The 12704-nt window shown below is 37.2% G+C and overlaps 1 protein-coding gene and 1 pseudogene across 2 annotated transcripts in view; one reads left to right on the forward strand and one right to left on the reverse strand.

Annotated features, from left to right (window-relative positions):
- Window positions 1-12704, reverse strand: part of OPHN1 (oligophrenin 1) — a gene marked incomplete at its 5' end in the record, with an annotated part of 249567 nt that overhangs the window by 88104 nt on the left and 148759 nt on the right. The gene's annotated exons all lie outside the window — the stretch shown is intronic.
- LOC105540054 lies at window positions 4705-5387 on the forward strand (annotated as a pseudogene). Its single transcript, XR_001006146.1, has 2 exons — window positions 4705-5150; window positions 5283-5387. The product of XR_001006146.1 is annotated as an akirin-1-like (transcript).

Consider the following 12704-nt stretch of genomic DNA (forward strand, 5'->3'; position numbering starts at 1 on the left):
AACATGGCACAAGTATACATATGTAACAAACCTGCACATTATGCACATGTACCCTAGAACTTGAAGTATAATAATAATAAAAAATAAATTAAAAAATTTAAAAAATAAACTCTTCACTGAGTGTAATGAACAGCAAAGGTGGTGAGGAACTGGATTCTCAATGTAATTTTAAAAAGAAACAAAAACAGAAAAGTCAAACCCATTGGAAAGGAGATAGAATAATCATTATTTACCTATCATATAACTGTCTAACTGAAAAATGCAAGAGAAACTACTGATACTTTTTTTGTTTTTGTTTTTTTAGAAAGGGTCTCACTCTGTCACGCAGGCTGCAGTGCAATGGTGTGGTCATGGCTCACTGCAGCCTCAAACTCCTGGGCTCAAGGGCCCCTCATTCCTCTGCTTCTCAACTAGCTAGGACTATAGGCTCCCACCACCATGCCCAGCAATTTTTGTACTTTTAATTTTTGTAGAGATGGGGTCTCATTATGTTGCCCAGGCTGGTCTAGAACTCCTGGGCTGAGGAGATCCTCTCGCTTGGCTTTACAAAGTGCTGGGATTACAAGCATGAGCCACCATGCTTAGACCTATTGACAACGTTTTTAACATTAACAAGAAAGCTTGTTAAAATTCCTGGTCAGTGAATGAAGATATAAAAATCATAAGCATCCTATATATCAGTAATAGACACCTCAAAATTGTAATAGAAAAAATAGTGGCACTGTATGTGTATGTGTGTGGGAGACAGAGGAGAGAAGAGAGAGTGATTTATTTAAGTCTCAGAAATAATATAAATAAAAGTATTACACACAAAAAGACTTCTGTAAATGAAAAACAAAATTTTGTGATCCTGGATAGAAAGACTAAATATTGCATGTTGTCAACTTGATTCCAATTAATTAATAGATTTAGTATAATTGCAGTCAAAATGCCAACAAGCTAATTTTCTGGAATGTGATAAAATAATTCTAAAGTTTACATGGAATAATAAACTAGCAAAATGAGTGAAACATTTTTTAAACAGTAATTGTGGAAACTTTGTGCTACTCAAAAGGAAAATGATTAATGATGTGGCATGGTCATAGTAGTATAAGAATAGTTAGGCCAGTGGAAAAAAATGAAAGCTCAGGATAAGACCATCGTATAAATGTAAGAACTTAATGTACAATAAAAGCGGCATTTTAAATTGGTGGGAAAAAAGCAGAATTGTTCAAAAAATGGAACATAGAAAATTAACTATTTGGGAAAAAATAAGTTAGATCTCTATTTCACAACCAAACAACATATTCAATTTCAAGTGCATGGAGGAGATAAAATGTAAAATACAACCACTAAATAATACAAATAAAACATAAGTGAATTTTAATAGGTTATTGGGTTAAGGAATGACTTTCTAAACATATGGAGAAAATAAAGCTTTAAATGCACCCTGGAGCATGCCATATATATACAGCAAGGGTGACAAGCTCTAAAAACTAGCACAGAGATGACCACTTAAGAGCTGCACTGGGGTCATGATTTGGTTGGGTATGCATTAAACTTTGCATCTCAAAAATAAGTCTACAGTCAGGTACCAAACTGCATGACAGTCACTTGGGCAGATGTTTAAAATGCAGATCTCTGGATCCCAATGCAAGAGATTAATTCATTGGGTCCATGATGAGGCCTGGCAGTTTGTATTTAAAAAAATAATAATGTCTCAAAGGTGATTCTAGGATGAGGCTGGTTTGTGGAATTACTGTATAAATATTGCTAAGCCATCTACCATGTAATGTGATGAATAAAAAGATTGAAAGTAAAAATAACCATAGAAAATATATTGGTAAAGATTCTAACCACCACTCTCAAATGAGAACACAATGCTATTTTTACATTCAGAGGCAAACCAAACAAAACAACTACAGAAAGTTACAATGGCTCACCTAAAGTACACAGATCATGTCAGAGTGTCTCAGTTAATTCAGGAAATGGTAGATAATATAATATTACTGAGAAAAATCTAGTTGCATGAATAGTAAGCCCAGCTTTGATTAATTGCAGTTGATAAAACAGATCAAGTGAGAGGAAAAACAAGTGACTAACAGAAAGCGTGGGCAGAAATAAGCCCATCACGCTCTGACATAAGCCACGAAAGCAGTAATGACTAATGTGAGGATTGATTAGTTTCTCCAAGTTAAGGTCTTGCCAGTTGTATTTTAGGCTCTTAAACATCACCCCTCTTCTTCAATTATAAAACCCAGGGATGCCAGACTAAAGGACAACTGAAAGAAAGGCCATTTGTCCTCTTGTTGTCACTGAATATAAGACAAGTGTGTGCCCTAAGTAAAGAAAATCTAACCACAGAATAACAAATGTTATAATCTGTGGAGGTGGAAGATCTCCAAATACTTAATAACTAGTATTGGCACAAAGTTCTATCACTCAACAGAGATGCTGGCTGTAAACACCAGAAATAGCCACACTGGTACCTACTAGCTATTTCAGGCCAGGCTCATGATATATATGTAAAAGAGAAAGGTGCTACCTGAAAAAAGGATAGAGGCTACCCTAGTTAGCAGCTTAATATATATCCACATGCCAATTGATTCTCCCTGTGTTCAAACTATGTCAAGATTATTAACAATATTTATAACCTTGAGGCAAAAATTATATTTTGGTAAATCTACCCAAAGTATGTAGTGGAATTAACTTATGCACAAATATGTCATCACATAAAAGGAAAAAAACTAACATGCTAAAGAGGGAAATTATTGGAAAAATTATTGGTATATTTTTGTATCATAGTATCATATAGCTATTAAAATATTTACGCATGCCACATGTATACATATGTAACAAACCTGCATGTTGTGCACATGTACCCTAGAACTTAAAGTATAACAATAAAAAAATATATTTACAAAGTATTTTTAACCCTATGGAAAATATTATGTTAAGACAATGGTGACCATGTAAATCAAAATTTCCAAACACATCCTCTACAAAACAATATAGAGCCACCAGAACAACATAAAAGTACATAAAGCCATGCCCTTCACATAACAAAAAGAAAGAAAACACCTATATAATAAAATACTTAAATATTAAATTGTAAGTAGAAAAAAAAAAAGAAATCCCAGCAAGCTATCACTCATAAGTCTTTCCAGAGAGCAAGGACAATGCTGAAACAGGAGTGTTAATGAGAAAAGAAGGGGCTAGTAGCCTAAGATTAATCTGAAATCACAACCAGAAAGACAAAGTCCACACAAAGCACAAAAATAATGACAAACTGGTAGATTAGAGCCTTGGGGAAGAGCATTCTATGCAGTCTTCAAAAGGCAGACTTTGAAAGGTATCATTTGTAAGAGAAAAAGTGGCAAAAAATAAGGGAGAGATACCCTGTGAAGACTGGAAGTTTAAAGGAATGTGAAGCAAAAGAGGAAAATTTAGGAATGGTCAAAAGTCTACCAGGCAAATGGAATCAATATCAGACAAAATAGATTTCAAGTCAAAAAGCATTAAATTAAACAAAGAACACTTTTATTTGTGGCCTAGGCTGGAGTACAGTGGTGCAATCTCGGCTCACTGCAACCTCTGCCTCCCAGGTTCAAGTGATTCTCATGCCTCAGCCTCCCGAGTAGCTGGGACTACAGGCGCCCACCACATGCCGCTATTTTTTGCATTTTTAGTAGAAATGGGGTTTCCCCATTTAGGCCAGGCTATTCTTTAACTCCTGGCCTCAAGTGATCTGCCCGCCTCAGCCTCCCAAAGTGCTGGGATTACAGGCACAAGCCACTGCACCCAGCCACACAGAACACTTTAAATGCTAAAAGCCATTCTCCAAATAAAGATACATGAATATCTGTGCATCAAGTAATACAGCCACCACCTTTATAAAGCAAAAATACTAGAGATGTATATAAAAGCACATTAAAAATAAGAAACTTTAACACATCATTTTCATTAAACAACAAATCAAGTGGATAAACAATAAGTAAAGATGTAGAAGACCTAAATAACAATCTTACAGATATATATCAAATTTTATGCCCTGGTACTAGAGGCTACACTTCTCAGTTGCACATGACACACTCACAAAAAGTGATCATATATTAGGTTACAAAGAAAACATCAGTAAGTTCCATAAAGTTGACATGTTATAAACATTGTCTAATAATAATACTACAATAAAGCTAAAAATCACTTTTTAAGTCCATTCTGCATGGAAAATTATAAGCTTTCTCTTAAATAATTCTTTAAAGAAAGAAATACAAATTAAAATCACAGAATGTCTTTAAAATATGATCATGAAAACACTACATATCAAAATCTGTGGGATACATTTAATGAGGCGATTAAAGGAAAATTCACTAAGTTAAACATGTTCATCAATAAAATAAAAATTAAAAAATGAATTACATTCTTAGCTAAAAAGGCGAAAGAAACAACAAAGCAAACGAAAAGAAAGGAAAATAGCAACATAAGGGCATAGATTAATGAGGTAGAGAATAGAAAAACAGATCTAATGCTAAAACCACAATTTTTTGAAAAAATTAACAAAGTAGACAAGCCATAACCTAACTTTATCAAAAAAGAAGAAATATACAAGGAAGTATAAATATACCAGGGGTGACAAATAAATTTAAATGCTAGGAAAATTCACCAATACAGAATACACAAATAATAAGGATTGGCTTTGGATCTCAATAGAAAAGGAAACAATAGGGCTTGGCTGGCAAGCCCCACTGAGGAGCCGGAGCTTAGGCCGCACTTACCCCCGAGTCCACTCCCGGTCCCTGGCCCCTCAGCGACCTGGCGAACCGGGCGACGCTGAAGCGGCCCATGGACTTCGGGACTAAGCTGCTGAGTCCCTGCTCCCCCGAAGCGGTGGCGCTGCGCCTCTCTGCCGGGCCCCACTCTGGGCCTCAGGCCCCGACGCCAAGCTGCCGCCGCCGCTTCAGACACAGACCCCACCGCCAAGTCTGCAGCAGCCCGCCCCACCCGGCAGCAAGCGGCGCCTTACAATTCCAGAGCAAATTTTTCAGAACACAAAACTGAATATAGTCGTTATCAGAGGTGGAGACATTTAGAAATTGTTCTTAATCAGAGTGAAGCTTGTGCTTCAGAAAGTCAACCTCACTCCTCAGCACTCATAGCACCTAGCTCTCCAGGTTCCTCATGGATGAAGAAGGACCAGCCCACATTTACCCTCTGACAAATTGGAATAATATGTGAGCATGTCTTAGACGATGAAGATAAGATTCAGGAGGATTGTGAGCAAATCCTCAATACCAAACTAGCAGAACAATATGAAGGAATCTTTTGCGAAATCCACATATGATCAGATTATGCAACGATATGGGACAAGGCCAACAAGCCATGTGTCCTGAAGCTTTGTCACATATCTGGGTACCAGGTTTGACCTCAAGAGATGCCTGCTGTACACTTTTTGCAACTGGTTTGATAACACATTTCAGCTCCAACTTTGCATCCTGAGAATACTTAAACATTTCTGCAGGTCCATTTTATACAACTTGAAAGACCTTAAAACTTTTTGGTTGCCACAAGCATATCTTCCTTTTCTGCTCATCCAGTAAACAGCTGTGCCCTACTGTGATAGATTTTCTAAACAAAAATACCTGGAGCAGCAGTTTAGCAAAATATGCCTTCAGTGGCACTCAACAAATGGAACTTCCCCAAGCACAGTTCTGTAAGAAGTGTGTATGAGAGTGTGTGTATGTATATTTCAAGTTATTATTTGTATAGTGCAATTTTTTTTTGATCTTGGGGATTCTGTTTTTAATTCATGACAATTATGGTTAAAAACATTGGCTTGGCCGGGCGCTGTGGCTCACACCTGTAATCCCAGAACTTTGGGAGGCGGAGGTGGGTGGATCACCTGAGGTCAGGAGTTTGAGACCAGCCTGGCCAACATGGTGAAATCCCGTCTCTATTAAAAATACAAAAATTGGCTGGGCATGGTGGCAGGCACCCGTAGTCCCAGCTACTCAGGAGGCTGAGGCAGGAGAATCACTTGAACCCGGGAGGCAGAGGTTGCAGTGAGCCAAGATCGTGCCATGGCATTCCAGCCTGGGTGACAGAGTGAGACTGTCTCAAAAAAATAAAAAATAAATAAAAATAAATAAAAAATTGCTTGTTCTACAGAAGATCATTAATGCTTTGTGACCATATAAGTTGCAATAGTGGATTGTTTTTATGTGTAGTTTTTATTGTTAAATACAGGGACTGTTTCCAGGCACAGAATATGAATCGTAAGTTAGGATGGACATTAGCTGTGATTATGATAATATAGCAAAGGTCTGTGGTCGTAGATCTACAAATATGTGGTGAGAAATTAGAACTGGAGATGAGCCATTGACACACGGACTCTGCCTAAGCGTGTTAGAAAAATACTTTGACTCCAAGCCTTAAAATACTCACACGGAGTCGGCGCTCACCTCATTCACACAATCACAGAGCTCCCCGGACATTGAACCTCTAAAGGGAAAAGGTCTTCCCTGGAGCAGAAGGATCAGGGTTTGCTTTGGAGCATAACAGGTAAGCTCAGAGCTGGGCCTGGGCCTCGGCCAGGGCCAGGCCCCGGCAGCACTGCTACTTGGGAGGAGCCACTTCACCTTTGTATTAGTTATTAAAAATAGAATTTGGATCCTTTGGTCAGGTTCTCCCAAATTCATTTGAGGTGTCCACGGTCAACTGCTTGAGCTGTTTTGGCAACCCCCTGCCCGAAGTCACATATACGCTGTTCTTAACCTTGTTTCCAAGACTGAGGAACAGAAAGTAGCCTCTGTTTTGAGCAGGTAGAAGTATACATTTTTTTTCACTGTGACTTGCTCAGGACCATATTTTACAAAATGCCTTGTTTCCTTTATTGTTTCTGGAAAGGAAAAGTTCTGTTTATATTCTTTTAGTTTGAATATAGAATAGTTTTTTAAATCAGGGCTTATTTTGAAAAAATCTGAGTTTAATTCAAATGCATGACAATACCTTACAAAGTATGGTGTTACTCAGAGACAGTTATTCAGATCAGATGGCTTAGAGAAATTTCTGGAATACTCATGTTTGAAGATTCCTTATTAATGAATGTCTTTAACTTAAATCTAACCAAAAACTGCAACATCATTCTTTGTACATTTTCATTATATAGTGTTAACAAGCTTAGTTGCAAACAAATAAAAATACTTAAGCTATTTGTTTACTTTGCCTTCTTAAAAAAATAAACAATAAGGAAGCCAGTGAAAGTAAAGTGGAATAAAGAAGGGAGAGTATTAAAAATCATGAGACAGAGAGAGAGAATAGGGTATTGGACGGGGGAGCGGAGGCTATTATATAGGGCTCTTGGGCTATTGGAAGGACTTTTGCTTTTACTTTGAGTGAAATGAGAAACCACTGGTGAGTTTTAAACAGAGGAATGGTCTGCTCTGACTTGACCTGAATACAGAAGAACAGTCTAGCTGCTGTGTAGACAATAGTAAGAGTGTAACAGGGATAGCAAAGAAAAGAGACACATAAAAGGTCTATTGCAATAACATGGAACAAAAATGGCTGTGGCTTAAATTTTAGTAAAACTGGTGGAGGTGACTAGAAGTGGTCAGATTACATATATAATTTGAAAGAAGAGCCTACGGAATTTGTTGATAGATTAGATGTCAAAAGTCATACATGACTAAAGTTTTTAGTCTGAGGGAGTAGAAGAAACTGAAATGGAGAAGCTTATGGATGGAGTAGGCTTGGAGGGAAAGATCAATAGTTCATTTTGGACATGAACTATTTGGAAATGTCTTTGGAACTGTCTAATAGACGGTTTGAAAATGTCTAATAGACATTCATTGAAGGTTTCAAATAAGAAATTACATACATAAGTCTGAAGGTCAAGGGAGAGATCTGAGCTGGAGAAATAAATCTGAATCTTTCCTTCCTTTAACAAATATGTACTGAGTGTCATTCCTAAGTCACGTGTTGTGCTGGAATCTGTGCTGTCCAATAGGGCAACTACTAGCTACATATGGTACTTCAAATTTAAATTAAATATTATTAAATACAAAGTTACTTATTCTAACTAGCCATATTTCAAAAGCTCATAGCCACATGTGCCTGGTGCTTCCCAATATTGGACAGAATATATAAGGAGCATTTCCATCAGCACAGAAAGTTCTCTTAGACTGTGCTATGTTGGGTTCTATGGGCCAAGATATATGTGTGTGTGTGTGTGTGGGTGTATGTGTGTGTGTGTGTGTGTATATATATATAAAACAAAGAAGCAGTGGCAAGTATAACAAGTCAGTCACAATTTTAGTAGTAAAAATGGTTTAAGATCATAGATACGAGTATCAAAATATCTTTTTTTTTTTTTTTTTTTTTTTTTTTTTTTTTTTTTTTTTTGAGATGGAGTCTCGCACTGTCACCCAGGCTGGAGTGCAGTGGCACGATCTCGGCTCACTGCAAGCTCCGCCTCCCGGGTTCATGCCATTCTCCTGCCTCCGCCTCCCGAGTAGCTGGGACTACAGGCGCCCACCACCACGCCCGGCTAATTTTTTGTATTTTAAGTAGAGACGGGGTTTCACCGTGTTAGCCAGGATGGTCTCGGTGATCCTGACCTCGTGATCCACACGCCTTGGCCTTCCAAAGTGCTGGGATTACAGGCATGAGCCACCACGCCTGGCCTAGTGTCAAAATATCTAAATTCAAATTCGGGGTCTACTTTTTGAAATTTACTTAAATTTTGTGCCTTACTTTCTTCATCTGTAAAATGGAATAATAATAAAACCTAACTCATAAACATGACGTGAGGTTTAAATAAGCAAAAAATTACAACGCACTTGTTATAAACCGTGGCATATAGTATCAGTGGTATGTTTTTGTGTTGTGATTAAACGACAGTGACAAATTTGTTGGTTATAATATTTTGAATAAGAAATTCAAATATGTGTAAAAATATTTTTGCTGTACATAAAGTTCTTGAATACTATATGTACTATGAATATGAGGAAGTGCATATGGGAGGAGTGATAAAATATGAGGCAGGATGGGCCAAAATGTTACAGTGACTTCTGCATTTGCCAGGACCAACTCTGCCAATTTCCACTGTATTGACAAAACATAACAGCAATCATTCATACAGTGAATGGTTATAGGTAATATTAAATGAGCCTGTATCAACAAAAACATGAGTTAAATCATAGGAAAGGAAATACAAGGGGTTGATTTATGAAGAGCATTTTATGTGTCTGCTTTGGCAACACACATATAAAGAGCACCTAAGAATCTGAACTTGCATTTACTTACCTGAAAAAGTCTGGGTAAAGACATGTTGGGCTTGTGGCCCATCTGCCAACTCTAGTCAACAATATGGGGACCTTAGAAGATATGGATTAACAAATCTATATCTATCTCTATCCCCATATATAATACACAATAATAAATGTAATTATTTTTCTGAAAACCTGAAAAAACAATGACTCCTATCTCAAAATCAAGTATTTCTGGCCCAACCTGATACTGATGGATAAAATATATTAGCCAAGAGAAAAATGAAATCATCAGAGAGGGCTGAGAAAGTTTCTTGGGCTCTGACTAAAGGCTCTTTGAAGTTAGACCTTCCTAAGCACATTCCATTTAAACTACTCCATGAACTAAACCTGCTACTAGTTTCATTAAGACTAGAACTGACATCTTGTAAAGGATTACTATAATTATATATTGTTTGGCTAGTTGGGCATGTATGTATGTGTATGTGTGTATATGAGTGAAATAGTTGTGCATTAGAAAACTTTGTATTCTTTAATTCCCTGGTGTCACATCTGTAGAAGTTACATTGATTTATTAAATTAGAAAGGATATGAGTACCATTTTATTAATGACCTAATCTCTTCTTCCCCGTGCATAGGCCTACCACCTCTCAAGTGCAGTATACAAAGGTATCCTTTTCCATGAATGCCTTCTATGTCAGATCTAAGGAGGAGACACACACACAATATTATTCTTTTTCACAGAGAAAATGATGACAAAAATGATGTCCAGATCATCATGGGTCACACCATGGGGTCCTAATTTTGAAAGTATCTATCTCATATTGATTAAAATACCGAGAACCTTGGTCAGATCCCAAGGACAAATCATATAACAACATGAGGTTGATAGGCATGTCTACACAGTCCCCAGGCATGCTGATAATCAATTCACTTCCTGTTTGTTGGTAGCTGGCTGATAGCCTCAACTCTCCATAGATGTGTTAAGTGGAAACCAGCATAAATTACATGATCTTCACATCACTCAGTTGGAAGAGAGGTTGTAACAGGAATACTATTTAGCTTTGACTTTGAAAATGCATGTGGTGTGTATCTATGGGCACATACACATGTATATTTCAAGGAAGAGGGGTACAGAAACAAAAAGGCAATGTGATACATGAGTTTGCTAACAAGAAATCCAGATAGACACTAAATCCTGTTTATAAAATAGTAGTGTTATGAAAAGCATAAAACAGCTTAACAACACAAGTTCATTTATTGTATGACTATATGGGCTGCTACATATTGCCACACAGACTACTCATTGTACAGCACCATAAAAAGGATCATTCAAAAGCCTACAAGATAAACAGTGAACCCTGGTGTAGAACAATATGGCAACCCTGGCTATACCATACAAGACAATGGAGAAATAAAAATATAATACCATAATAATGTACACTGAATACCTACTCAAAGAGAGATACTGTTCAAAATGCTCTACACACATTGAATTTGGTTATTCCTCATGACAGTACTATGAATTACATGCTACTATGATCCACAATCTACAAATAAGGAGAAATGCAGTGAGCTTGATATGACTTGCCCAAGGTCATACAGCTACTAAGTTGTGGAGCTGGGAGACAAACCCAGATAGTCTGACTATAAGCCCATGTACTTAAAAATTATGTTGTAAACAAAACAAAACAAACAAATGAAAAATAACCAGGCACTTACCTGGCTTATCTGTAAAATTAAAACTGAATACCACCTCTAAAGTATTCTTGCCAAAAAATTAAACTTACAACTGATTAAGCCTCTAGACCAAAATACCAATGTACAGGAAAAACAGTCACCAGACTATATTTGGTAACAGAATCAGAAGAATCCGGGATAATTCTACAGAATAAACAACCCAGTTAATTCCACAAATAAATGGGGAAAAAAAAAAAAAGTGAGGGGAGAGCTATAGATTAAAAGGGGCTTGAGACTGAACAAAATGCAATGTGTGGACCTTGTTTGGATCCTGATTCAAACAACCAAACTGTAAAACAAAATAAAATAAATCATTGAAAAAATTTAAATGTAATGATATGAAGAAATTATTTTTGCTTTTTAGTGTGAAAATGGTATTATGGTATATGTTTTTTAAAAGATGCACTATCTTTTAGGTATGACATCTGAAATCTACTTCAAAATAATCCAAGAAAGTGGGTGGGAGTAGAGCTCAACAAGATTGGTTATTTTTTGATAATTGTTGGAGCAAGATGATGGATACCAGGAGGTTCTTTATATTGTCCTCTTCCATATACATTTTAGATTTTACATAATAAAAAGTTATTTAAAAAAATACTGGAGTTACAGAAACTGGTAACTATGGTTGCTTCCTGGGATGGCAATGGGGTGGCTGGGAGCCAGGTGTAAAAAGTAGACTTTCTTTTTACTGTTTATCTTTTGTACTTTTTAAATTTTTTGCTAAGTACATTTATAATCTATACAAAATTAATTAAATTTACAAACAAATGCAAAGTTCAATGTGGGCAAGGCCCTACCAAGAGAGTGCATGTTGGCTACCTGCAGTCCACTGGGGAGTTGGTTATAGATTCCAGTAGAGAACGCTAAGAAAACAGGTAGGGGACTAAGAAATCTCTAACCAGATAACCAGACACCAACCTCTTAAGAATAACTTAACATAAGAAATGAAATAACAGCTTCACTGTAGGCTTGAGCAAGTGCCAGATGACACACATTCCCAGTGGAATCTTCCCTGGAGCTGTATCAAATAAACACTGAGTAAAGAGGGAAACTAAACCCTAAGGCAACTCCATTTAGATTTGCTATACATAATTCATTGAAAAGTTTGACAAAAACAGATGCAACGTATTGGATTCAGGCAGTATGAAGAAAACCTCTGAGAAGTAAATGATAAAGGCATGAAGGAGGCAAACCACCTTCAAGTAGTCAACCCAAACTGGTACTATACCCATATAGGGTCACTGGATACAGAGTCCTAAATGATCACCCAGAATGGCTCCTTCCTTATGTAACATGGAAACATTAAGAAATCTAGACACCACAGGAACAACAGAATGATCTGGCCTATGATTGGGCCATTTTATAACGCTAACAGTTAACACTATTTTAGAAGAGTCTATAATCAGAAAAGCAAAGACTATGTACAATTTTGTTCATCTTTCTCTCCAGCAGTTACCACAATTCTTAGCACACAATACATATCCAATAAAGATTTAACTGAAAGACTCAAGAGAGGCCAGCATAAGCAGAACCACTTGCAGGCCAGCATGAAGCAACCTGGTGAGGGTGATACAGAATGGCTGGGCTCCCGGATAAACCCCACCCTCAAGCCTGGAACCTCGGCCATAAGTGAAAACAGCTGACCCCTGAAGGGCTGGGCTCCCGGCTAAACCTCACCCTCAAGCCTGGAACCTTGGCCCTAAGTGAAAACAGCTGACC

This window comes from Mandrillus leucophaeus, unplaced genomic scaffold, assembly GCF_000951045.1.
Source record: "Mandrillus leucophaeus isolate KB7577 unplaced genomic scaffold, Mleu.le_1.0 Scaffold1046, whole genome shotgun sequence".
NCBI classification, from domain to species: domain Eukaryota; kingdom Metazoa; phylum Chordata; class Mammalia; order Primates; family Cercopithecidae; genus Mandrillus; species Mandrillus leucophaeus.